At 40.1% G+C, this 26,757-nt stretch overlaps 1 long non-coding RNA gene across 2 annotated transcripts; it reads right to left on the bottom strand.

Moving 5' to 3' along the window:
• Nucleotides 1–1,757: 1,757 nt before the first annotated feature.
• On the bottom strand, nucleotides 1,758–26,390 carry LOC144232071 (uncharacterized). 2 transcript variants are annotated; one of them, XR_013335305.1, is made up of 4 exons: nucleotides 26,254–26,390; nucleotides 11,194–11,281; nucleotides 3,581–3,772; nucleotides 1,758–2,107 (listed from the first exon to the last, which is right to left on the bottom strand). It is a non-coding gene; the product is annotated as an uncharacterized LOC144232071 (long non-coding RNA). The 2 variants fall into 2 exon arrangements; XR_013335306.1 differs by lacking the exon at nucleotides 1,758–2,107 and adding an exon at nucleotides 3,318–3,474.
• Between the last annotated feature and the right edge of the window lie 367 nt (nucleotides 26,391–26,757).

The raw sequence follows: 26,757 nt of genomic DNA, 5'->3' as shown, positions 1-26,757 counted from the left end.
GATTGTTAAAGCTAATATATTACTAACCAGTAGAAGTCATGGGATTGATATTTTAAATTTCTTTGGTGGCTCCTTCTTTATTCCAGCCAATCTACCTCCCAGGCACACCTGAAGAATAGGGGGTACTGGGTTATAATTGATAGAGAGACGTGTGTGCTTTGAGTTAGAAAACCTGGAGTCTTCGAATCAGCAAATCTCCTCAATTTATATAGACACCAAGAGGATGATCTCTGTTGTCTCTGCTCATTGCTTTTTCCATTCTCTGTTCCCTTATTTAACCGTCTTTAGGAAATGAGTTGTTGAAATCAGAGTTTTCCGCAGGGGGAAGGGATCTCAAATTTACTGGTAGTACTGGGTGATAGTAATACACATTCTAAGGAATCAAATCACAGCTTTGGGCTTACCTGGTGATTCCTCTCTTCACGTCACAGCCTTAGGGAGTCTTTCCTCCAGTGCACCTGTGGCTCAATCGCTTCTTACTGCTGTTTGGAAAGACATTGCTAGTATCTGAATAGTAGCTCACTGGCACTCACGCAAGTCCACTGATTCATAAGCAACTCCTTGTGCATGTTGCTGCCCTTGTAGGCAGACAAACCCAGGACACACCCCCTTCAAGAAGGAAAAGAGAAATACTTTTATGCTGACTCTCCCTCCCACTTGGAGTCAATACCAGGCCTGGTAAGAGGAAGGAGATCTGAGCCCAAGACCTAATGATTCTTGCAGCAGACATAGACAGGTTTCTGAAACCACAAAAGGAAAGTGGGAGAAAAATGCTCCAGGGGAATGCGGAACACTTCTGTCCTAGATCAGTTTGCTATAAAATGCCATCCTGTTGAGCTTTCACATCCAGCCTCAGGACATCACAGGTCAAACCCCATAAAATGGAAGGAATGCGGCCCTTCATGTATAATTCCAATGGGAGGGAGGTGGGCAATTCCAGTGGAGTGAAGATAGGGGTCAATATTATTTTTCCTTTTCTGACTTTCTCATTCAAGGCCGAAGAACCAATGTGGTTCTTTCCCAGACAAAGAAACCCCAGCCTTACCCATGGGATAATATGGAATGAGGGCTGGCAAAAGAGAACAAAAGTATACTTGCTGAGGGTGGAATGCTCTTTGGGCTTAGAAAACCTAGAGCTAAATCTTTTCAACTTTTTAACAAATGCCTCTTTGCTTTCTAACAACCCATCCAAACTGAAAATCAACACACACACAAACGCACACACGTATCATTTTTTAATGTTTATTTATTTTTGACAGAGAGACAGGGCATGCAGGGGAGGGAGAGAGAAAGAGGGAGAGAGAGAGAATCCCAAGCAGGTTCAGCACTGTCAGCACAGAGTGCGATGTGGAGCTCGAGCTCACAAACTACAAGATCACGACCTGAGCCGAAATCAAGCATCGGACGTTTAACTGACTGAGCCATCCAGATCCCCCTACCACCCTTACATTCTGCAAATGACCTGAGGTGGCTCACAATGCCAATGCATTTAAAACATTATATTTGACTAGAAATAAGGACACATGAACTGTAAAACTTCCATATAAACTTCCATGGCTCACTGGCGAGGAGCCAGGCTGCCCTGTCCTGAGCCTGAGCTCGCAGTGGGGGTGGGTCCCTCTTCCCACCCGAAGCTTCAGGCGAGGGCCCTGGGGTGGGGCCCCAAAGCACAACAATGTACATACTGTACAAACGATAAAAAGGGAAGCTATAAAATTAGAGTGTCAATTAAGAAAAAGAATGCTACTAAAAACCTATGAGGTAACTACACTATTTTATAAATTTGAAACTTAACTATAGGAGAAGAGCTTCCTAGCATTCAAAGAAAAGGGGAAGGTAAGCAGGGACATTGTTCTTATTATAGAAGAGGAAGCATTCATCTTCTTCAGAAGGAGGAAATGGTCTTCAGAGCACGGGGTTCTAGTAGAAATATTTCTTTTAGAGTGAACAATTCTAATAAACTGGAGCCCATCATTTCATGTTGAAGACCTTTGGTTCCAAGAAGGCCTAAACACAATGTATCCCTCTTGTTTTCACCACCAGTTGAGCCACTTGGTCTACAGCGTAATTCTTCATGATCAAGCCCAAGTCTGGTCCAGTGAAGAAGCTGTCAAGAGAACAAAGCTGACCTGACAATCCCTAACTGTTAAAAGGCATCAACCATCCCTCCTTTGTCAACCACCAGCCTGGGCTGAATAGAGCTGATCTCACAATCTAATCAAGTTAACACCACTCTCTGCTGTGCCCATTCTGCAGGGTTTTGCAATTGCAAATGGAGACCAAATTTCCATTCAGTACAGAAGGTCGAGGGCTTCCAGAAGGACCTCACTCAGTTGATCTCATGTCTAATGTTCTAGGAATTGATGCTATCTTTTCGGTTTAGTGCTGTCCTTTTCCTATTGTCTGTGTTAAAATGCAAGTGCACGTAGGAGCACAAAAATCACTGATATCTTAGTGGGAGTGTGTTTATAAAATGGTACCAATCATCTATTAATTACTTAGGGAGGAAAGTGGCTGTGGAATTGGAAGGGGGTAAGGTGAAGAGGTAAGACAGACAAAATGACCAGTCACCGTGGAGCTTTACGGGGGGAGGGCTTGAAGCTCAGATAGAAGCTCTGTTACTGACCTCCAGCTCAATGTGTTGTAAAGCCCGGCAACTTCCTAGGGGCTGGCATATGGCCCTTGGAAACAAAGGGATCCCTATAGTTTCTTATTAGACCAAAACCACGTTAGTATGTAGTAGAAAATTAGGCAACCAACAGACATCAATAATTTCTTGAGTACATTGGTTTTGGAGAAAATCTGAATCCAAACAAATGACTATATTTAATTGTTTGTTAATTCCCCACTTAATGGAAGGAGATCATTGTATGCCCAATATTTAGGTTGTTTTGCAAATAGGGTGTGCTTTTGAATTATCGATGGATGACTCACTAGTAAGCCACTTACTCACCCCTTCTAGTTTCCTCCTAATGATCTACTAACACATGCGATGCTGAATTCCTCAATACTTCCTGGTTAGGTTACAGGGCTCCTCAGTCCCTTCAGCAGACAGAAAGCGAAAGAAAGTAACACGGGTTTTTGAGCACCATAGCAGCATTGTGACATATTGTTCGGAGCCCTAGAAGAGCTGACTTTCTGTGAAGGCAGCGTTGAGGAGGTTGCTCCTCTGGTATAACTGCAACGTTCTTTCTGCTACAAAATCTCACACACACTCACATGTGAGGCAGGCACAAGGTGTTCACCTGAGCACACAAAGACAGCTAAACAAATGTGTTTTGGTCCCTCTGGTATACTTTACAGCTCCTCTCTGGTAATCTTGGCCACAGAGCTTCCTTGACTGGACCAGGCCCAGCATCCTATAGACGTCCGAGAGAACCAGGAGGAAGACCAGGGGCTGAGGAAGCGCTTTGCAACCTGTCAAGTCATTTTTTGGTTGCACTGGCTTCCTGAGCAGCCTGATGGCTTAGTTTCCTGATGAAAGAGTAGAGTCACAGGAATCAACGGCAAACCAAATCACATTATTGAAACTAGTTTTCTAAACCTTATCCACACCTTATCACTGGGTGTGGGGCACTACCTGAATGAAGTCAGCAGAGGAGCTGGAGGGGAACCTGGAGGGCAGTGTTTATCCATCAGAGGTGCTGGGCTTTGCTCTTGGTCTTAGAGAAGCTCTAATCCAGGGGCTGTAAATGCAGCTGGTCACCTTGGATCATATGGTGATTCAAGAGTGTGATAGGCCCTGAGCCATTTCAGATGACTTTATTCCAATCTGTGAAATGATTAAATACAATAAGAAATATTTCAAGTATAATTTAAAGAGGGAGGGAAGCCCTGGAAGGGAGAGGAAGACACAGAATCGGAAGCAGGCTCCAGGCTCTGAGCTGTCAGCACAGAGCCCCACACGGGGCTCAAACTCACAAACTACGAGATCACGAGCTGAACTGAAGTTGGAGGCTTAACCAACTGAGCCACCCAGGCACCCGAGACACAGCATTCTTACATTGGAAACTTTCCTAGTGAAATCAAGAGCCACCAAAGCCATAGAATCCACGTTTCCATTTCATTCGCCAAATAAACTTCAAGTGTCCCTCAATTCAAAGCCCTGGACAAATTTAGAAAGGCCAGGCAGAATTCCACCATCGGTCTTTCATCCATTCAGAGCTTACAGTATTTGAATGTCAGAGATAACACTATGAAAGTAATGAACTTTGGTTTTTCCCCCTCCACTTGTCTTTAAAATGAGAATTATACAACATCAAGCAGCCACCTCTCTAAGCTCAGGGGACCCTTCTGGGGTGACAGGGATGGTACAACCGTAGGCAACAGAGCTCATCCACCTGCATTCAACGTGATGTGGACAACTTCATCTGTGCATCAGGGCAGCCTCTGGGGAAATGCTCAGTCTGAGGCAGTTTACAAGAATCCTGCTTTTACCATGTAGGTTCCAGATCACCAGACCCTTAACAGTAATGCTATTTCTCCACCGGCCTATAGCAGCAGACAAATGTCACACAAACAAGTGGCCCGAAGAACAGTCAGGAGTCTGCTGGGTTCGAGGCTAAAACCCAACAGACTGTCACTGAGTTCCCCAAGGGAGAATTCTTGTGGGTGAGAAGCTCTCCCCGAACAAAATAAATTCGATTCTGTCCCTGGGCATTTTGTCTTTGACATTGCGGCTGTACTCAACTTCCTCCTGAGGACAAACATCTGAAGATGCGGCCTGGGATGGAGACAGTCTATTTTTCGCACAAGTTTGGTTTCTGTTTAGCAAACCTCTGGTTGACCCCAGGGCTTCAGGATGTCCTTCGAGCAAAGGGAGACATCTAGTGGCCACTATTTGCACCGTAGAAGAGGCCACCTGTTCATGAAATCACTGTAAGGTACAGAGGTTTAGTTGTCCTGAGGATGAACTGGGGCACTTGGCCAGAAGGGAGGAGAAGGAAGGAGTGATCTGGATAAGGTAACCCCTGAGACCCTGAGTTACTTTGTTCAGATGCTTGACAAGGATCTGCTTGTGGTGGAATTCATTCATTCATTCATTCATTCATTCATTCACTCATTCAACTAACTTATTAAATAGTGACTAGGTACAAGACTCTGCTAGGCCATGGGGACCTCAAAATTTATATATACTGCCTTTTTGTAGCTTAAGAGCAAGACTAGACCAGCAACAATCCATTAAAGGTGATAAGGTGATAAGGGCTGGTCGCACTGTTATAGTAGCCCATAGAAAAGTCACTTAAATGAATCTCCAAGCGCGAGAAGAATAAAGGTCTACACCACAGTTCCCAAACTGGCACCCTGCGGGTCCCATCTGGCTTGCAGATGTGTTTTGTTTGGCCTGTGCAATGTTTTTAAACCTCTGAATTAGTTGCTAACATTTTAAACAACAGGGGATTTCACATGAAAATCCAGACTGAAGCTTCTTTTGAAAAATGGGAAGATCTGACAGCATTGTTTCCACATTGCTTTAGGGAGATGTTAAACCTAGCTGGGCAGGGACTGCTTAACCTTCCTGTTCCTTCTTTCATGACAATAAAGAATTTACTTATTTCGTTGTTTTGGTGGATGTCATTGAATGGGGTACAAAAGTAAAAATTACAAAAATGTGTTCATTGAAAAATCAGTCTCCTGCTATGCCCTGTTCTACAGCCAACAAATCATCACCTACAAAGGCACTCACTCCTATTATCAGGTAGAGATTCGGTGTATCCCTCCCTCACCCCTTACATCAAAATTAATGTCATCCATATGACAAATTTTAAAACAAAATATGAAACTACAAATGCTAGAAGGAAACAAAAAAGTTATTTTTTCTATCCTTTAAATAATATGTTCATTTGTGATAAAGAAAGAAAGACCATAACTCAGACATCACACACACACACACACACACACACACACACATACACACACACACACAATTGATATTTGACTACATTAAAAAGGGAGAAAAAGTTCTTCATGGCAAAAAATACAATGAACAGCCTCCAAATGTAAATGAGTATCTAGAAAAATATTTTTGATTCATATCATAAGTGACTGTATCTTGAATATGTAAGTAGTTCTTATAAATCAATAAGAAAGAGACACCAGGGGCACCTGGGTGGCTCAGTAGGTTAAGCAGCTGACTTGATTTTGGTTCAGGTCATGTTAGCACGGTTCATGAGTTTGAGTCCCATGTGAGGCTCTGTGCTGGTAGCATGGAGCCTGCTTGGGATTCTCTCTCTACCCTCTCTCTGTCCCTCCTCCTCTCTTGCTTTCTCTCTCTCTCAAAATAAATAAACATTAAAAGAAAAAGACACATCCAAGGAGACAAATGGGCAAACAGGAATAAACCAAAAAAGAATACAAATAGTTCTGAAATATATTAAAAAGATGAAAAGCTATTTTTCAGCTCCCAGGTGGGAAAAAATTCAAAACAATTGACAACAGTTTTGTAGGTAGGAAGAAACAGGCTGTCTCCTGCTCAGCTAGTGGGTGTATAAACTAGTAGGTCTGTATCAAATTTTAAAATGTGCCTGTCCTTTGGCCTAGCAATTCTACAAGCACGCCTCCTTTTATTGCCCCTCATTTTGCTGCGCTCCACAGATAATGTGCTTTTTACAAATAGAAGGCTGGTGGCAACCCTGAGTCAAGCCAATCGATCAATGCCATTTTTCCAACAGCGTTTGCCCGTTTCATGTCTCTGTGTCATATTTTGGCAATTCTCACAACATTTCAAACTTTTTCATTTTTAATGCATTGGTTATGGTAATTTGTGATCGGTGATTACAGCTTGCTGAAAGTTCAGATGATGGTTAGCAGTTTTTAGCAATAAACTAGTTTTTAATGAAGGCATGTACATTGTTTTTTAGACGTAATGTTACTGGACACTCAGTAGACTCCCATATAGTATGAACACAACTTTCATATGCATTAGGACACCAAAATTTTTGTTTGACTTGCTTTAGTGCTCTCTGCTTTACTGCGGTGGTAAGGAACCAGACTGGCAGTATCACCAAAGCATGCCTGTATTTCTAGAAAATAACCTACAAATATGCTCACTCGTGTGCAAAATGATACCCATACAAATATATCCAGTGCAGAATTAGTTCTAGTATGTGAAAATTATAAGCGGTATAAAAGTCTTTTAATAGATGTGGTGGATTATATTTGTTTAAAATGTGTTATATGCTCAAATCATAAACCTTTTTGTTTTATTTTAAGCAATTGAAATCCTGAAATTGTTACTACAATGTAAACTAGCTTAAGCTAAAACAGAAATCGGTCCTAAAAGTGGGGCAAAAGCTTTCATAAGAGAGATCTGAAAGTATGAGGCATTTGCTCCCGGTATGCCGATAGGAAGCAAGGAAATTTATTGGAAATGAACAGAGGCATATATGTAATGCAGTGAAACGTTTGTACGAACTCGGAGGGCAGATAACATGCTAACCGAGCTTGTGGCTTTAGGCAAAGAAGTTAGAATCCCTTTTAGTGTAAAAGTGGTTCTCCTGACGGTGCAAGTCTCTTTAAAATATACTTGGCTTTTTACCTATTTTATTCCACCTAACGCTAGGTGCCTGTGATACGATTAATCAGAAGAAACATATATTTGGCCTTTTTCCTGTGACTGGCTCAGGACTCCTAATTAATCCTTGGAATTGCCTAAATGATGAATGCAGTAAAATTGTCTTATGTTAATGAGATGATTTGTTTAGCACCTAGGATGGTGGTGGGGGCGGGAGGCCAGCTGGCTGCCAAGAGAACCAGCTGAGTGGTTAAAGGATTAGAACTTTTAACCCCACTGCCCCGATCTCCCTCCTGGGGCAAGAGATGGGTGCTGGAGGTTGAATCAATCGCTAATGGCCAGTGATTTCATCGAGCATGGCTGTGTAATGAAACCTCCATACCAGTCCAAAAGGACAGATTTCAGAGAGCCTCCAGGTTGGTAAACACGTGGCAATTTGGGGAAAGTGGCACCTGTGGAGATGGCACAGAAGCTCCAGCCCTCTCCCCAGCCTCGCTCTATGCGTCTGATTTATCTGGTAGCTCCTGAGGAAGATCCTCTTGTAACACATTGGTAATCTTGTAAGTAAAACGTTTCTCTGAGTTTTATGAGCCACTCCAGCAAATTGAGCAAACCCAAGGAGGAGGTCGTGGGAACCTCTGATTTATAGTCGGTGGGTTAGAGGTATAGGTAACACCCTGGAGTTGCAACTGCATCTGAAATGTGGGGTGTGGGGGACAGTCCTCTGGGACTCGCCCTTATCCTATGGAACCCGACGCTACCTCCAGATACACGGGGTCAGAATTGAATTAAATTGTAGGACACCCAGCTGGTATCCAAGAATTGCTGGGATTTCTGGAGAAAACCCTCCCCCTGTCCTTTCCCCCCACCCCCCACACACAATGGAACTGGATTCAGAACTTTTTTTGTTTTTGTTTTGTTTTGTTTTGTTTTACAAATAGTTTATTGTCAAGTTGGTTTCCATATAACACCCAGTGCTCATCCCCACAAGTGCCCTCCTCCATGTCCATCTCCCCCCTCCCCCCACATCCATCAGTCCTCAGTTTGTTCTCAGCATTCAAGAGTCTCTCATGGTTTGCCTCTCTCCCTCTCCCCCACCATTTCCCCCCTTCTTCTCCCCCATGGTCCTCCGTTAACAATAGAACTCTCCTATGACCCAGCAATAGCACTACTAGGAATTTACCCAAGGGATACAGGAGTGCTGATGCATAGGGGCACATGAACCCCAATGTTCATAGCAGCACTCTCAACAATAGCCAAAACATGGAAAGAGCCTAAGTGTCCATCAACGGACGAATGGATCAAGAAGATGTGGTTTATCTATACCATGGAATACTACATGGCAATGAGAAAGAATGAAATCTGGCCATGTGTAGCAACATGGATGGACCTTGAGGGTGTTATGCTGAGCGAAATAAGTCAGGCAGAAAGGACAGATACCATATGTTTGCATGTATAGGAGGATTAGGTGGATGCAGAACTTTTAATGCCAGTAGCTATGCACCCAGTTCTTTTCCAGACAGATACCTTGAGGGAATCGGGCTTCAGAGGGAGAGGCACACCTTTGGTCTCCTTTCCTGAGCAACTTTTTCCAAAGGAGGGGATTTACTCAGAAGCACCTTAATCATTCCAGCTGTTTAAGCAACAGATTTGGTGTCCATACCCTGACTTGTTCCTTGTCATGAGTCTTAGCTAGAATTAGTCCTAATCACTGAAGGTCCATCTCAGTTTCATAGTTTACCTGTTAGAGGTAGAAATTAGTTACTAGTTTAGTGAGAGGTAGGAACATGTTGCATCTTCTGTCTGGAACTTTTGTTCTTATTTTTTCCCTCTTAACACCTGTGTGAGAACTCATCATTGTTTTCTTGCAACACGCAGTTTAAGCAGGCCAATAGCAGCTAAGTCATGCTAATAACTGGCATTTCAGTGATCTAGCCTTTTTCCAACACCAGTGACTGAACAACCCATCTTTCTTTCATTGTTTTGAGATGCTACCTTCATTAAATATTAAATTCCCATGCATCTTTGGGTCTTATGGACTGTGTTGTTTTTTTCACTCATCTGTGTTTACACAGGAATAAGCTCAACACTATTTGCTGTAGCTTTGTGATACATTTTCATATCCAATATAATAGTTCTCTCTTATCATTCTTCCTTGTCAAATGTTTTTCTTTCTAATCTTTAATAATTTCTTATAGAGGGGCACCTGGTTGGGTCAGTCAGTTAAGCATCCGACTCTTGATTTTAGCTCAGGTCATGATCTCACAGTTTGTGAGTTCAAGTCCTTTGTGGGGCTCTGCATTGACGGCATGGAGCCTACTTGGGATTCTCTGTCTCCCTTTCTTTCTGCCCCTTTCCCACTCACATGCTTGTGCTCTCTCACAAAAATAAATACATAAATAAACATTTAAGAAATAGTTTTATTATTTTTAAATTTTTATTTATTTTTGAGAAACAGAAAGAGAGAGAGACAGAGTGTGAGTGGGGGAGGAGCAGAGAAAGAGGGAGGCACAGATCTGAAGCAGGCTCCAGGTTCTGAGCTGTCAGCACTGAGCCCCATGCAGGGCCTGAACCCACAGACTGCGAGATCATGACCTGAGTCAAAGTCCGATGCTTAACCAATGGAGCCACCCAAGCGCCCCATTAAGAAATAATAATAATAATGTTTTATATAAACTTTAGAATAATTTTCCATGTAGAGTTAAAATCAGAGTGTGAGTTCCTCCCTCAAACAAAAACCACCCCCGCCAAATCTATTTACATATTTATTGAGATTTTGTTAAATGTATAGATAAACTTGGGGATAATTAATGTCTTTCAAATGTTGAATTCCCATAATTAAGTATATGGTTTGTTTTTCTACTTGTTCAAATAAAATAAAATAATAAGGAATGATTCTAACAAATATACAAGATCAATATGAAGAAATCTTTCTAAATGTACTAAAGAACATAAAAGAGAATTTTCAGTTACATCCAAAGCCTGTGAGGCATGTGTGAATGCTCACATGTGTCATTAAAATATAAGGGGCACATGGGTAGCTCAGTCAGTTAAGTGTCCGACTTTAGCTCAGGTCATGATCTCGTGGTTCATGGGTTCAAGCCCTGCATCAGGCTCTGTGCTGACAGCTCAGAGTCTGGAGCCTGCTTTGAGTTCTGTGTCTCCCCCTCTCTCTGCCCCTCCCTGGCTCGCACTCTGTCTCTGTCTCTCTCAAAAATAAATAAATGTTTTTAAAAAATTAAAAAATAAATAAAATAAAATGTAAAATAAAATTAACCTGATGTTGAGAAATATTTCCACTCAGGATGATGTTCCATTGCAAGTTTATCATGAAATTGCAAAGAGGAGCTTCTGGAATAAATGGGTAAAAGGTATAATTTTGTTTGTCTTTTCAAATTTTTATTTAAATTCCAGTTAGTTAACATACATACAGACAAACACTGGTTTCAAGAGTAGCATTCAGTGATTCATCACTTGCATACGACACCCAGGGCTCATCCCAACTAGTGCCCTCCTTAGTGGCCATCACCCGTCTAGCCCATCCCCCACCCACCGCCCTCCATCAACCCTCAGTCTGCTCTCTACAAAGACACATCTTTAAAAAGAGATAGATTTCTTTCATAAAGAAAGGGTGGCAAGGGAAAGGAGAGAAGACAGGGAGACAAAAAATATACACTCACTTTTGCTGCTCTGGCAATTTCTGGTTATTGCTGTTCCTTCTTGATGGCCTTGGGGTATGATGTGTATTTGCAGACAGCTTCTATTTTCCTGCACGCAGATGAAATTTCAACAGGCTCAGAGCATGCTCAATTATCAATCTATGTTTGTTGCCCTCCTTTTTTCCCCTCTCCTTTCCACCTTTTCCTCACCTTGACGTGGTGGGGGAGGGTACTGCAAATGTTGAAGAGTGAATCCAAAACCTTTCTTTTGAAATATGTGTTCAGTACCCGGGTAAGCATCGACACTGATTACTGACAATCTCTCCTAAAAGACTTCTTTTAACTTGACTTAACTCTAATTCTTAGACCTCAAAAGCATACTTTTATGTAAAGTATTCTCAAATTTAATGTGTCTTTCACATATTCTGTAAGCCTTTATTCATAAACTTGATCAAACACATTCTCACATGTACACTTTGCAAGCTGGAGACCTAACTTATAATTTTTCATATACAAAACCTTTTAACAAAAACTTAAATAAAAATCCACCTAAATACATATAGAGGATCTGGGGTGCAGTTACTTAAAGTGGGAAAGCAAATTTAAATGGCTCATCAAATGCCTGAACATAATAACATGGCTAAGCAAAAGTATGTTTTCTTTACTCATTTATTATTAGTTAGGGTTCTCTGCAGAAATAGGGCCAATAGGATATATGTATATATCTGCTTGGTAAGAGATTTATTATAAGGGATTGGCTCAGATGATTATAGAGGCTGAGAAGTCCAAGATTTCCCATCGGCAGGCTGAAGACCCAAGACAGCTGATGTGTGGTTCCATTCCAAAACCGAAGCCTTAAGAACCAAGAGAGCCAATGGTGTGAGTTCCAGTTAGAAAGCTGGCAAGTTCAAGGTCCAAGTTCCAAGAAGAATCCAAGTCTGAAGGCTGGGAAAGACTAATGTCCCAGCTCTATCAATCAGGTGACAATGTTCTCTCTATTCCAGGGAAGTCGGTATTTTTGTTCTACTCAGGCCTTCACCTGATTGGATGAGGGCTACTCACATTATAGAGAGTAATTTGCTTTATTTAGTGTGCCAATCCAAATGTTAATCTCATTCAAAAACACCCTCACCCTCGTTACAAACTAATCAGCCAGAGACTGTCCAACCCAACCCTCTGGATTTTTCATGCTACTCGTATCCGCCTCCTCGTGATTTCTATCACGTTCTTCAAAATTATAATACTGTACTATTTTGTTGAGACTCATCTATTAACCAGCCAGAAATAGATTTTAAAAAATCAATGAGATATTGGGTGTGGCACAGAAACCATCAGTAAATCAAAAGCTGCCATCTTTGTCAATGGTATGGAAAATTTCTGACACTTCATCTAGATCACCTTAGCCACCCTGATCCCACAGATAGCTCCTATCACTTGGTAGATATCAGGTAGTTGGACACATAATACATGAAGAGCCAAATATTAAATCCAACTGTCCCCAACAACTAGCTAAAACAATATCTAGACCCTTCAGACTCACTCAACAAGCATCAATGCTGTGTTTCACATGACCCAACATTTCAAGAGGTCTCCAAGGGCAACGCCTTTTCAGAGCAAACACATGAGAATGGGGAATACACTGAGAATTATAAATTTCAGACCTTCCCTACATTAAGGCACTTTAAAGAATTGGCTTGCCTACTCGATATAAGAAACAAATTCCAAGAGAAAGAAAAGAAGATTTTTCTGAGAGTAGACTATTTCAGAATATCTTTGGAAAAGAAGTGGATGATATAGAACAGGTTCCTGAACTAAGAAACAAGGAGAAATGTAAGGATCTACCTTTCTCTATGGTGTGGAGAGAGGGAGCAGTGAATTTCATTCAGGCATAACAATACCTATGCAATTCAGCCACTGACTCATGGAGCCTGTTGAAGCAGCTTTTCCCTGTGGTTGTCCCGCAACAAACAGACCACAATGCTTCCTTCAACTGCCCATCCCCCTGAGCCACCCACTCCTTCCTAGGAGACACAAATAGCCCTTGAATGGAAATAACCAAGGCAATTCTACTCATTTATTTCACCTACTAATTTCACATTTATGGAACACACAAGTGCCAGGAAATATTTGGAGTGCACTTTCTCAATTATATTTCACACCAACCACCTATGATGGGTTCTATTTTTTTCTTCCATTTTATAATGACAAAACCAAGGCTTTGAAAGCCCCTTCACTCAAGGTCACAGAATCGGTGGAAAAGCTGACTGTGGAAATGAAGTCTGTCTCCCTTGGGTTTCTGAGCTTTTCCTTATTTATCTTTAAATCATGCCTTAATGCCTCTCCGTCCAAATTTAGAAATCATGAGACTTTAAGTATATGGTTTAAAGCAAACTTTACCAGTCTTGGGATATTTCAAAGGATGAAATTCCTCCATATGTGCAATGCATAACATTTTCTGGACCTATTGGTTTAAAGAAATGCCACTTCAGAGACTTTATTTGGGTCCCAGAACATAAATTTAAATTACTGCTTTAGATTCTTAAAACAAGTTTGACTGTTTGAGGAGGCAATGGGAGCCTTGAGCCTACCTGTTTTGTAACTTTACTCAAAAATCATACGGCTGACATTTTTTCCCTTTTTTCTTTTCCCCAACTTTATTGAGCTGTAATTGACATATACCATTGTGCACATTTAAAGTGTACAAAGTGTTGACTTGACCTATGTGTCTATTGTGAAAGGATCACCACAAAATAATTTGATTTCACTAACTCAACTTGAGGACCTCTTGAAAGGATTGAAGTAACTGGAGTTTCTTTAATTACGGAGGGACTTAACTGAGCTATTTACTAGTAATCTTACCCTCAAGGGACATACAAATTAATAAAGGACATGGACCAAAAAACAATAATAGTGTAATCACCTCACCTATAAACTAGGGAATTTGGGTGTTATAGAGCTGGTGATGACCAGACTTATCCAGATCATTTCATTAACCTCACAACGAGCTGACCTTATACCACATGAAACCGAATTCGGGGGATCTCATTTATGTTGTTACAGCTGCATTTTCTCTAACATTAATATAATACCTAAGTGTTAGATCAGCAGATGCCCAAAGAAGTACTGAGCCCCTAACCCATGTCTGACCACAGAAAATGTATATAAATTGCACCGTTTTGTCAAGCAAATCCACTCTGCATTTCTTCCCAGAACTCCCTGGTGCCTCTCCTATTCCACCATGAGAAGTGGGTAGTGCAGGGGTTAAGAACAGAGGCTCATGGGGACAACTGCCAGGTTTAAATCCAATGCCACTTTATGGGCCAATGATGCTAAATAAGCATCATCCCCTGAACTCATCTTAAACCTATAGCACCTCATGCCTACCTCAGAGGGTTGCTGAGCAGATTAAGTAGGACAATGTATGTAGAAAGCTTTGCTAACAAGTGGCGTAGTATAAATGCTTTTCCAAAAAGTGGCTCCAAAAAAATAAAATAAATGTTTAAAGTGGCCTCCTCCAGTGAATGTCCATTTCCCTCTTCTCCACCTCATCAAGCCCTGCAGTGAATTAAAAGACTGAATCAAGTTCTCTTCTCCATGGCTACTTTCTCCCTGACGATTCTGGCTCTTCATGGAAATGATTTCCTTTAAATAACCAACACCACACACGTAAGCCCCGGATAATAGGTTTATTAGATTCTGGCAACTCTTGAAGAGGAGGTTGGTTGGGGTGGGTAAGGGATAAACAGGCAAGCACAGAGTTGCCCGTGCTGGTCCAGGCTGGCCAGATTGTCAGAGTGTTCCCAAGAGGGGACAAGAGGGGACCAAAGACTATAGTTCTACCTTACGTCCCTTCCTCCTCAATCTATTTTCTAGCTGTGTACTCCAAAGTAAGGCCAGGTTTGGCTGGTTTACCTGTAAATGGAAAGGATCCCATTTTCCCTAGCTGTAGTAGGAAAGGTGAACCAGGCCTCAATTGTAAAACCTCTTTTACGTCCGGATCTGAAATTCTCCTGGCACTCATGCTCCTGGGTGTGGGAGACTGCATCACCCTGAAGCCAGGTGACTGGTACATCTGGCCTCTCTAGAGGCCTCCATACCCTCCAAGTGAACAGGACATGTTGTTCTTGCTTCCCTCCACTCCCTCCAAAATCTGGAATCTCTCTCCAGTCAGGCTCACGAGCCAACAGCTACTAGAACCCAGGCTGCCAGCAGGGCAGTGCCCGGGGCTTGCTGATGTAAACACTGCTGAGGAATGATTGAAGTTTGGCTCTGTCTGTCCTTTCTGTGCTATCTTCAGCCAAAGGCCTGCAGGCTTTCATGTGAACAGTGTTAAACAACAACATTATTCTTCCTTCCTGCCTCAACGGCTACCCCTCCTTCTGGCTGCTGTCTCAAAAGAAAGAACCAGCAAGGACCGAAGAGCCCCTGCCCTTTAGACCTCTTATAATTGGGGAGGATTCTGGGAAAGACAGCCAGCTTCCCTACATTCTTTCATACTGGCCTGGTGACTAATCTCAGGGAGAAATGACAAACAGACAGAAGAAGGGACTGAGGACTTCTTCTGGCTGGGGAAGAGGGGGACTTGTGAGCCAAGAGTTATGATCCAATCTGTAACCAGGCAAGGCCCATCTGCCTCCAGGTCTGCCCTAAACATTACAGGAGAAGGTCCCTGGTGAGAGTGGCCATGAGCCCAAGGCCAATGCTGTACCTCACACACAATGGGAAGGCAGCAGTCTTCGGAGGCCATTATCAAAGCACTGCATACAACTCCATAGGTTGTATCTTCCCCCAAGAGCGCCTGGCACAGTAAAGGCTGAAACTCAGCCAGGTCTCCATTTGCCAAACCATTGTATTATCTCATATTATAATGCTCAAAATGTCCAGGTATCAGTAGCAAATCATTTGTCATATAAGGAACTGGAAAGATCATGAAGTGAATAAAAAGAAGCAACCAACAGATACCAACACTGAGATGACAGAGGTGTTAGTATTATCTGACAAATATTTTAAAGCAGCTATAATAACAATGTTTCAATGAGCAATTATAAGCATGCTTGAAACAAAGGTAAAAGTGAAAAGTCTTAGCAAAGAAATAGAAGATATAAAGAAGAAGCAAATGGAAATCTTAGAATGGAGAAGTAAAATAACCAAAATAAAAACCCAATGTATAAGATAAGTAAGTACTAGGGATGTAATGTTCTTCATGAGAACTAGAGCTAACACTGCTGTATGATATGCAGGAAAGTTGTTAAGAGAATACATCCTAATTCTCATCACAAGAAAAATTTTTCTCCTTTTTCTCTTTTTTCTCTTTATTTCTCATATAACAGTACATGAGAAAATAGATGTTAGCTGAATTTCTGAGGTAATTATTTCACAATATATGTAAATCAAACAATCATGCTATATGCCTTAAATGTATACAGTGATGTATATACATGATTTCTCAATAAGACTGGGGGACAACACTCAATGTATAACTTCACCAGTAAAATAAAAGTCACCAGAGAAAGAACTGATGAATTTGAAAGTATAACAATAGAAATTACCCAACTTGAACAACAGAGAGAAAATAGACTGGAAAAAAATGAACAAACTCTTAGTGACCTGTGGGACTATAACAAAAGATTTAATATTCATTGGAGTCATTAGAGTCCTCAAAAGAGAGAAGAAAGCTGGCAGGGCTGAAAAAGTACTTAAAATGACAGAAATATTTCCAAATTTGAAAAACTAAAGAAGTTAACCAAATCTTAAATAAGATGAATCCAGACAAATCCACACCAAGAAACATTAAATTCAAGTATCTGAAAACAAACACATGGAAAAAATCTTCAAAGCAGTTAGAGAAAAATGATATTTTTACCTGTAATGAGAAACAACTAAATGACAGTTAATTTTTCATCAGAAACTATGAGACCAGAAGGAGACATTCTTCAAGCATTGAAAGAAAAGAATTCCTTACCCAAAAAATTATCCACCAAGAATGAAGAGCAAATCAAGGTATTCTCAGATGAGAGAAAACTAAGAAAATTTAGCAATAGCAATCCTACCCTAAAAGAATGGCTAAAAGAAATTCTCTGGAAAAAGATAATAAAGCACAATGTTTAAAAAAAAAAAAAAGAAATTCTCTAAATAGAAAGAAAACAATAAAAGAAGGAATTTTCAGGGGTGCCTGGATGGCTCAGTCAGTTGAGCATCCAACTTCACCTCAGGTCATGATCTTGTTGTCCATGAGTTTAAGCCCCACATCACGTTCCACTTTGACAGTGCTGAACCCATTTGGGATTTACTCTCTCTTCTCTCTGTCTCTGCCCTTCCCCCATTCATGCTTTCTTTCTCCCTCAAAATAAATAAATAAACTTTTAAAAAAGAAGAAGGAAACTGGCAAGCGAAAATATGCATAAATACAATAGACTTTTCTTCTTTTGAGTTTTCCAAACTATATTTTAAGGTTGAAACAAAATTATACTGTTATTTGGTGTGGTTCTAAAGGTATATGGAGGAAATATTTAAGACAATTATAAATGGCAGAGGGTAGAGAGATATACAAGGAGGTAGAATTTCCACACTTAACTACAACTAACACCAGTAGAGTGTATTATGTATATATACACCTCATACAATCACTAAAAAAGCTCTACAAAGAGACACACTCAAAAGCACCATAAATAACTAAAAAAAAGAATTATAAAAATATTCAAGTAACCCACAGGAAGGCAGGAAAAACAAGACAGAATAATGATTAGGCAGAGAGAATAAACAAAAACCAAAAATAAAATGGCAGGCTTGAACCCTAACGTATCAATGTGTTACCTTAAATGGTCTGAAACAAATGGTCTCAAAACAGCAAATAAAGGACAGAGATTGACAGGATGTAGTAAGAATCATGACCCAATTATATGCTATCACAAGAAACTCTTTTCAAAATATAATCAGATGGGCAGGTTAAAAGTAAACGGACATTATAGAATCATTAGGTGAAAAGAAGGAGGAGGAGGAGGAGGAGGAGGAGGAAGAGCAGCAGCAGGAGGAGTGTCTATATTAGCATAAGATCAAATAAAGTTCGGAGAAAAGCAATTATCAGAGACAGAGAAAGGCATTATGAGATGATAAAAGGTCAATCCACCCGAAGACATAACAATCTTACATGTATATGGACCAAAGAACAGAGCTTCAAACTATGTGAAGCAAGAACTGAAAGGAGAAATGGACAAATCCACAATTATAGTTGGAGATTTCAACATGCTTCACCTAGCAACTAATAGAACAACTAGACAGAAGAGCAACAAGGATATAGAAGAACTCAATACTATCAACAACAGAATCTAATCAAAACCTCTAGAGCACTCCACTCCACAACTGTAGAATATACATCTTTCAGTTGCCCATAGAACATATGCAAAGATAACCCATATCCTGAACAATAGGGCAAATCTTCAAAAATTCAGGATTGAAATCATACAGAAAATGTTCTCCAACCACAACATCATCAAACTAAAAACCAATAACAGAAAAATTACAAGAAAATCTCCAAACTTCTAGCAACCTAATAGGTCTTGAAATAATACCTGGTTGAAAAAGGGAGTTATCAAGGGAATAAAAAAAAAAATACATTAAACTGAATGAAGATTTGAAGAAATAACATACTAAAGCTTGCAGGACAAAGTGTAAGCAATGCAGAGAGGGAATTTTATAACACTACATGAATACTTTAGAAAAGTGGAATGAGGTGCCTGGGTGGCTCAGTTGGTTAAGCATCTAACTTCAGCTCAGGTCACAATCTTGCAGTTTGTGAGTTCTAGCCCCACATTGGGCTCTGTGCTGACAGCTTAGGACCTGGAGCCCACTTCAGATTCTGTGTCTCCCTCTCTCTCTGCCATTTCTCTGCTCACACACTCTCTCTCTTTCTGAAAAATAAACAAACATTAAAAAATAGGAAAGTGGGAAAATCACAAATCAATATTCTAGGCTCCCGCCTCAAAAATCTAGGAAAAGAAGAGCAAAATAAAGCAATTGTAAGGGAAATAATAAAGATAAGAGCATAAATCAATGGGACTAAAAACAGAAAAATAATAATGTCAATGACACAAAGATCTGGTTCTTTGATAAGATCAATAAAACTAACAATCTATAGCAAGACTGGTTTAAAAAATAACAGAATCCTCAAATTACCAATACTAGGAATGAAACAAGGGATATCATTGGAGATATTAAAAGAATAACAAAGCAATAAAAAATAATAATAATAATACAACACTACAAACAACATTATACCCATAAAATTGACAACTTAGATGAAATGGACTATTTTTTAAAAACCACCACAACTCACCCAGTATGAGATAGACAATTTGAATAACCCCAGAAGTAAGGAAATTGAAATTATAATTTAGAAACTGCCCTCCCCCATGAAAAATCTCCAGATCTAGATTATTTCACTGCAGAATTCTACAAAACATTTAAAGAAGAATTAATATAAATTCTACAAAATCTCTTCCAGGAAATGGGAGAAGAGTGCACACTTCCAATTTGTTTAATAGAGATAGTATTACACGGATGAAACCCAGACAAATACACAGATAGACAAACACAGAATTAAAAAAAAAAAAAAACAACTATAGACCAGTATGCCTCATGAATATAGACAAAAATTTAAAATATTAATAAATAGAATTCAGCAAAATAGAAAAAGAATTATATATAATGACCAAGTGAAGCCTATTCCAGGAATGTGAGATTATTTCAATATTGAAAAATCAATCATATTAACAAGTGAAAGAGGAAATATCAAATGATCATATCAATTGATGCAAAAAACATATTAAAGTTCAGCATCTATTTGTGATATTAAAAAAGCCTCTTAGAAAACTGTAATAAAGAGGGATTTCCTCAATTTGATAAAGAACATCTACAAAATGCCTACAGCCAACAATAGCCTTAATAGGAAAAAACTGAGTGCTTTTCTAAGATTGGAAACAGAAAAGTATATCCACTCTCATCACTCTTGCTCAGCATGATGCTTGAAATTCTAGCCAATGCAAAAGGGCAATCAAGGGAATAAAAGGTATATAGACCAGAAATTAAGAATTAAAACTGTCCCTATTTGTAGATAATATGATTGCTTACATAGAAAATCCCAGAGAAACTAAAATGAACACATGCACGTGCACATGTGCACACACACACACACAACTGTTTGAACTAATATGTACATTTAGCAAAGCTGCAGACTTCCCATGTAAAATCAATTGTATTTCTATATACTAGCAATTGCATTCCCAGGCATTTGTGTAAACCTATGGTCACACGAAAAGCTGTATGTGAATGTTCATAGCAGCTTTATTCATAAATAATATGAATGTATTTGTATTCCTATAAATTCATATTTATATTCACTCAGTTGGGTGGCTCAGTTGGTTAAGCATCCGGCTCTTAAGTTTGGCTCAGGTCATGATGTCACAGTTCATGGGATCCAGCCTCACATTGGGGCTGATAGCAAGGAACCTACTTGGGATTCTTTGTCTCCCTTTCTCTATGCCCCTCCCCTATTTGAGCTCTCTCTCTCTCTCTCTCTCTCTCTCAAAATAAATAAGTAAACTTAAAAAAAAAAAACTAATGGCCAAAAACTGGAAACTCAGATATCCTTCAGCAGCGGAATGGTTAACAAACTGTGTTGCACCCTACCATGAAATACTTCACAGCAGTGAAAAGAAACAAACTCCTGATACCTGCAACATCCTCTGAGGGAATTTCCAGAGAATTATGCTGAATAAAAAAAGGCCAGTCCTAAAAGATTATATACCATATAGTTGTATTTACATAATATCCTCAAAATGTCACAATGATAGAAATGGAGAACAGATGAGTGGCTTCAAGGGCTTAAGAAAGGGGTGTGGGTGAGAAGGAAATAGATGTGACAATAAAAGGGCAACATTAGTGATCCTTGTGATGAGAGAAGCATTCTGTATCTTGACTGTATCAATGCCAGTATCTATATTAGACGGTGATGGTGACCTGTAGTTTTGCAAGATGTTTACAGTTACTATTAGGGGTAAAAGTATGTTGGATATCCCTACTGTTTCCTACAACCGTAAGTGATTCTACAATTTTACATCAAAATTAAAAGCTTAATTTAAAAAAGAAGTAAAAGGGCACATCATGCAGCAATGCACGGTAAATAGAGTGCCCGCTAAGCTTTTAAGAAAGCAAACAAACAAAAGTCATGCAAACAGAATTCTACCCAGTTCTGTGGGTTCCAAATGAGTCATAATACCACTCTGCATTCAAGCAGAGGAGAATTAGACCCCACCTATTGATGAGGGCATAACAAGGTCACATTATAGAAAGGCATGTGGAATGGGAGATGTGGCCATCTTTTGAAAACACAATCCCAGAGTGTTATTTACCACCATTTTCTTTTTTCCCCCCTTTTGGAAAAGGGCTGGAGAATAAATGAGTGAATCCTTTTATCCTATTTTTATCATACCCCTTCTCATTCATAACTGTTCTCCAGCTCCCTTTATTTAGGTTTCTGCTTTCTTAGACTGTTTTTCAAAGACTTCTTGATGTTGACATGGTTGGCTGGAGACTTCTGAATTTTAATTTTGGGATGTTAGAACATATACAAATAGGTACTAATGGTAGGTCTAAGTTTACTCAAAAAAAATTGTTTCTGAAAAGGTAAATTGTATTTTGTAAATTAAGTTATCTCCTAAAGTTCTTTAGGAGACTGTATTGTTGAAAGAATTTTATAATCAACTTTAATAAATGCTTTCATACATCTTTCCTGAATTTATAAGTTAAATCATCCTAAGTTTATCAGTTCTGCAAAAAACAAAGGGTATCCTTTACCTATTTGGCAAAAATTTGCCAACTATTTCCTTTAGGATACGATTTCTGTTTCCAACTCTAAGGGTCCCTCCATCTTTGTGTATATCATAATAATGTGAATTGTTTTTCTAACAGCAGTGAAGAATTTGGGCAAATCCATTCAAAGTTCTTGGTTAAGTCCTTACTGCTGAACCTAATACCATAAACTGGAGATGGTGACCCTTTTATAATCTATCAGCTGTTAAATAAATAGTTGAAAGGCCTAGAAAAAGTGAAGGAAGAAGGTATGTTCTGCTTAAGTAATGCTACTTGTTCAATCTACAAGACAAACCAAAGAACTAAATATGATTTTTTTTGCTTAAAACAATGATTTAATGGATGAGAAAGGTATTTTGTGTCTTCAATACCTATAATTAGAGATAAGGTTTTAAATTTTTTTTAATGTTTTGTTTCTGAGAGAGAGAGAGAGAGACCGTGAGCAGGGGAGGGTCAGGGAGAGAGAGAGATACAGAATCTGAAGCAGTCTCCAGGCTCTGAACTGGCAGTCAGCACAGAGCCCGACGCAGGGCTCGAACCCACAAACCATAAGATCATGACCTGAGCTGAAGTCAGACGCTTAACCGACTAAGCCACTCAGGTGCCCCAGAGATAAGGTTTTAACTGCAATTATCCTTGGGAGAGAAACTCACTAGCTTGAAATCACACTAATAAATGACTACTCATTCATTATTTTCTGAGACATTTTGGGAGGTGGGCTCTGTATATGTGGACCAGGTGAAGAACTTTAGTAGCCCAAAAGAGAAAAGTATATCACACAGGGAGTTACGAACCATAGCAAGGGGAAGCATGGACTTGCACAGAAACATCACAATTTTCCCTTTTAATCGATTCTAGGTCCCTTAATATGTGCCCACGAACACATGGCTCATCAATCTACTTGGCCTATGTCTTCCTTTGAAGCTTTTCACTTCTACTATAAACAGAGTCTTTAAGTTGGCAGCTAAATATTTGGGGACAGAGAATATTTGAGGTGGAAAACACTTAAGAGAGAATCATGTCCATGCCCTCAGACTCTGGACATCCTCCACTGCACACAGAGAGAAGCTGAAAACATGAGGAAAGCTGAGCCAAAAGAACAAACTCAGGGATTACATTGATCTTCTTAAGGTAGTTGAAAAGTTCTCCTGTGAAAGGGGTATTAGGTTTGTTCTCTCTCAACTTGGGGGATCGGAGTCCAAAAGCTTGCTAGAGGTCAGCAAAGTTGTGTTGCTAGATGTGCTCACTCAGGGGCCAAGCTCCACTTAGTCTGGATTCTCTCTATGGGTTTCAGCCCACAAAGAGTTGTAGGATTTGATAACTTCAGGTTTTCTTCCTACCCTGGGATTCTAGAGCTGTGCTATCCAATAGGGTAGCGTCTATCTATAGAGCTCCTGAAATGTGGGCTGCTCAAGTATGTAAAGTACACACCAGATTTCAAAGACTTGGTACTAAATAATTATAAAACACCTCATACTTGTTATATTGATAATATGTTGAAATAATAATATTTGAAATCAATTAGGCTCAAGTATATTTTTAAAATTAAGTTCACCTGTTTCTTTTTATTTTTGTGGAATGTGTCTCCTAGAAAGTTTTAAATTACATATCTAACTATGGAGCTAATATTATATTTCTATTGGAGAGCAGTATTCTAACTAATCTGGGCTTTTTCCCAACTTAAGGCCTCATACTTTCCTAAAATTGCATGTCTTCCAACCAAACATGGCATGACCCTTTCCCACTTCATTCCTTGAAATTGATTCTAGACCCATCCTTTGGATAAACAATACTGGCACAGTATGGCATAGTTTCAAGAACAAACTTATGAATTTTCAATATGAATGGGAAAGATAGAGATTCTCTAACCCTCCTCCAATTACTTATTAACATGGATTATAAGATCGGAGAGTTAGTATTTGATTTTGAAAAGAACATCTGGCTCAAGTTGAATTTCAGAGGTGTTAAATTTGAGCAAAAGAAACAAATTGACATGTAAGTAGTCAGGGATCATCAAAACTAGTGATGTGAGAATCACAGTAGAATGGGGGCACCTGGGTGGCTCAATGGGTTAAGCATCTGACTTCGGCTCAGGTCATGATCTCACAGTTCATGAGTTCGAGTCCCACATTGGGTGAACATGAGCCCTGCTTTGGATGAGCCCCCCTTCTTTCTTTCTCTCTGTTTCTGGCCCTTCCTCACCTGCACCCTCTTTCTCTCTCTCTCAAAAAAAAAAAAAAAAGAATCACAGTAGAATGATGCAATCAAGTTTTTATGGCAGATAGTTAGAAAGGATGAAAGTTTCTGGGTAGAGCAAGAACCAAGATAATTAGCAATTTTGAAAGGCCGGTTTTTGGCAAGGATTTGCAGGCAAGCATCTCTGCCTCCTTACCCTACTCTGTACAAAAACATCACCAAAACCCACTGATAAAAATCCACAGCTGGGCTGAAATCTTTCTACTGGATGGCATGTGTAGATCCTCAGTTTCCTCTTTTGTAAATGAACCCTTGCACCCAGAAGTTGTTGTAAATGTTAAATGAATGTGGTAAATATGTAAATATTGTATGTAGAATGTACCCAATACAGACTAAGTGCTCAGTAAATAGTGGTAGATATGATGTATCTTTCCTCTGTCCCCTTTAGGCAAATATTCTCCAAAGGTAGACCTGAGGATGTGACCCTTGCAGCTATCAACGAGTGGACTTGTGCTTCCGAAAAGTAAAACAGCCCACACCCCCATTCAAGTTCGTTGTGTTGCTAGTACATACAAGTCAAATACAAATCCATCTGCAACACTTTTCAATTCAAATTGCTGAAGTGTTCTCTAACCAAAATATTAAAGAACATTAAAAGCACTTACCCTGACAGAGCTATTTTAATTTTGACTAAGAGCAGGGTATGTTTCTGCTACGTAACCCTCAGGAAACACGCCATAAATGCTCAATAAGAGAAAAATCATATTCTTGATTATTAAAAATATCAGGTAAGCCAAACGGCTTTTATTTCCTTTCTCATAGCAGATTTATCTTCTAGGGGAAAAACTCTTCAGTTATCAGTACTTGAGATTTGTAAGTTACCCTTATCCAACTAGAAATGCTAAGAGTTCATTCATTCGTTCGTTCATTCAGAGGAACATTTATTCAATGCTGGCATGGTAAAAAGAGCTGAAACAAAAATGAACAATGTTGGTGATCGAGGGCTAGAGATTCCATGGATGAAGAATGTAAGAGTACCATGAGACACAGAGGAGAACAGTTACACCCAGAGGTAGGAGATAGGTAGTATTCAGGAAAAGCCTCCTAGTATTCAGAGGTGGAATAACCCTGGTACTGGGTTATTAAAGGACTTATGCAGGAGATAAGCAGATATGCAGATAATGTGACATTGAAGTGGTTGAGGGTAGAAGTAAATGGACCAATAATAAGTACAGGAAATCAGAAAAGAAAACAAAGCCTCTTTCTGGACAAGGTGAAAAGACAGTATATGTATGTGTGGTGAGTGGAATTCAAGAGATTTAGGTGAGAGGCAGACAGGGAGAACAGAGGAGTAGGCTTGGAGATATGCTATCAGGCTTTATTGGTCCCACTAAGGAGTAGAGACCTCATCCTAAAAGCAATAGGGAGTTATTGAAGGAAGTTCACTTCAGCTGCTTTGGAGAGATGCACTGCAAAGCGAAAAACTGCGGGCAAGAGCATTTGCTCTTGGGAAGTTGAGAGCTGGGAAAAAGACCAGCAGATATGCCAGAGACGCTGAAAAGGTCCAGTGTACAAGTCTGGCAACTGATTGGCTATCGGAGTGAGAGGAAGAGAGAAAGCTAGGATAACCCTCCCCCGTCCCCACCCCCAACACAGGATTCTGACTTGAGTAAATAGATGGATGGTGCTATCATTTCCTTGATGGGGGTAGGGAGGGAAGAACTGGTTTTATAGAAAAGGTAAGTGCAATTTTGATTATACTGAGTTTCAGCTGCCTACATGTGACATCCAGGGAAAGAGATCTTCTTGAAGGAAACAGTTGGGACTTAGGGGAAAAGTCTGAGGGGAGTGAGGAAGGTTTAGGGGGGGCAGATGTGGAAGTGACAAGAGGACCACTGTCGTGCTGATTGGCACTAAACCCTTTAAACGAACCAGAACGTTGTCAGAAACGAACCAGGAATTTGTTGAGGCTGCAGTCCCCCGGGGGGTGGTTTTCCTCTGACGAGATAACCAACTTACTTGGAGTTTCTTTGCCCTTTATTTTTCACACTTCTGTGTTCATTTTAATTAAATTGGCCTTTATTCTTGTGAATGATCATGGAAGATTCTAGGATGAGGCATGTCACAGCACGCAATAACGCTCCTCTCATTTCTCCCTGCGGATCGAGTTAGCAGCCCCCCCGAGAGCTCATCATCACTCTGTCTGCTGAAGTGACGCAACAATTCTTGCGGTGCAGAATTACCGTAAGCCTGGGCTGGCAATCTGCGGAGGTTGTCAAGGATCCTTGTGAACAGAGCGAGCCTCCTGGTGCTGAGGGGAGCAGGTCTGCCCCGTGTAACGGGTACTGTGGCAGAAAAGCTCTGACCGAAAAGGACATGGCATCTCCTTTGGCGACTAGATCATGGAGCCAAGCAAGATGCTATCTGGGCTTGTTGGTCTCAGAAAGAAAGATCGCCTTGAAACAATTTGGGCAGGAAGGCAATAGAATTCCTTATTTCTTGGCACGAGAATGAATGAATCTT

The sequence above is a fragment of the Crocuta crocuta genome, unplaced genomic scaffold, assembly GCF_008692635.1.
Source record: "Crocuta crocuta isolate KB4526 unplaced genomic scaffold, BGI_CrCroc_1.0 scaffold44, whole genome shotgun sequence".
Taxonomy (NCBI): domain Eukaryota; kingdom Metazoa; phylum Chordata; class Mammalia; order Carnivora; family Hyaenidae; genus Crocuta; species Crocuta crocuta.
This window is presented reverse-complemented; position numbering and strand designations above follow the sequence as displayed.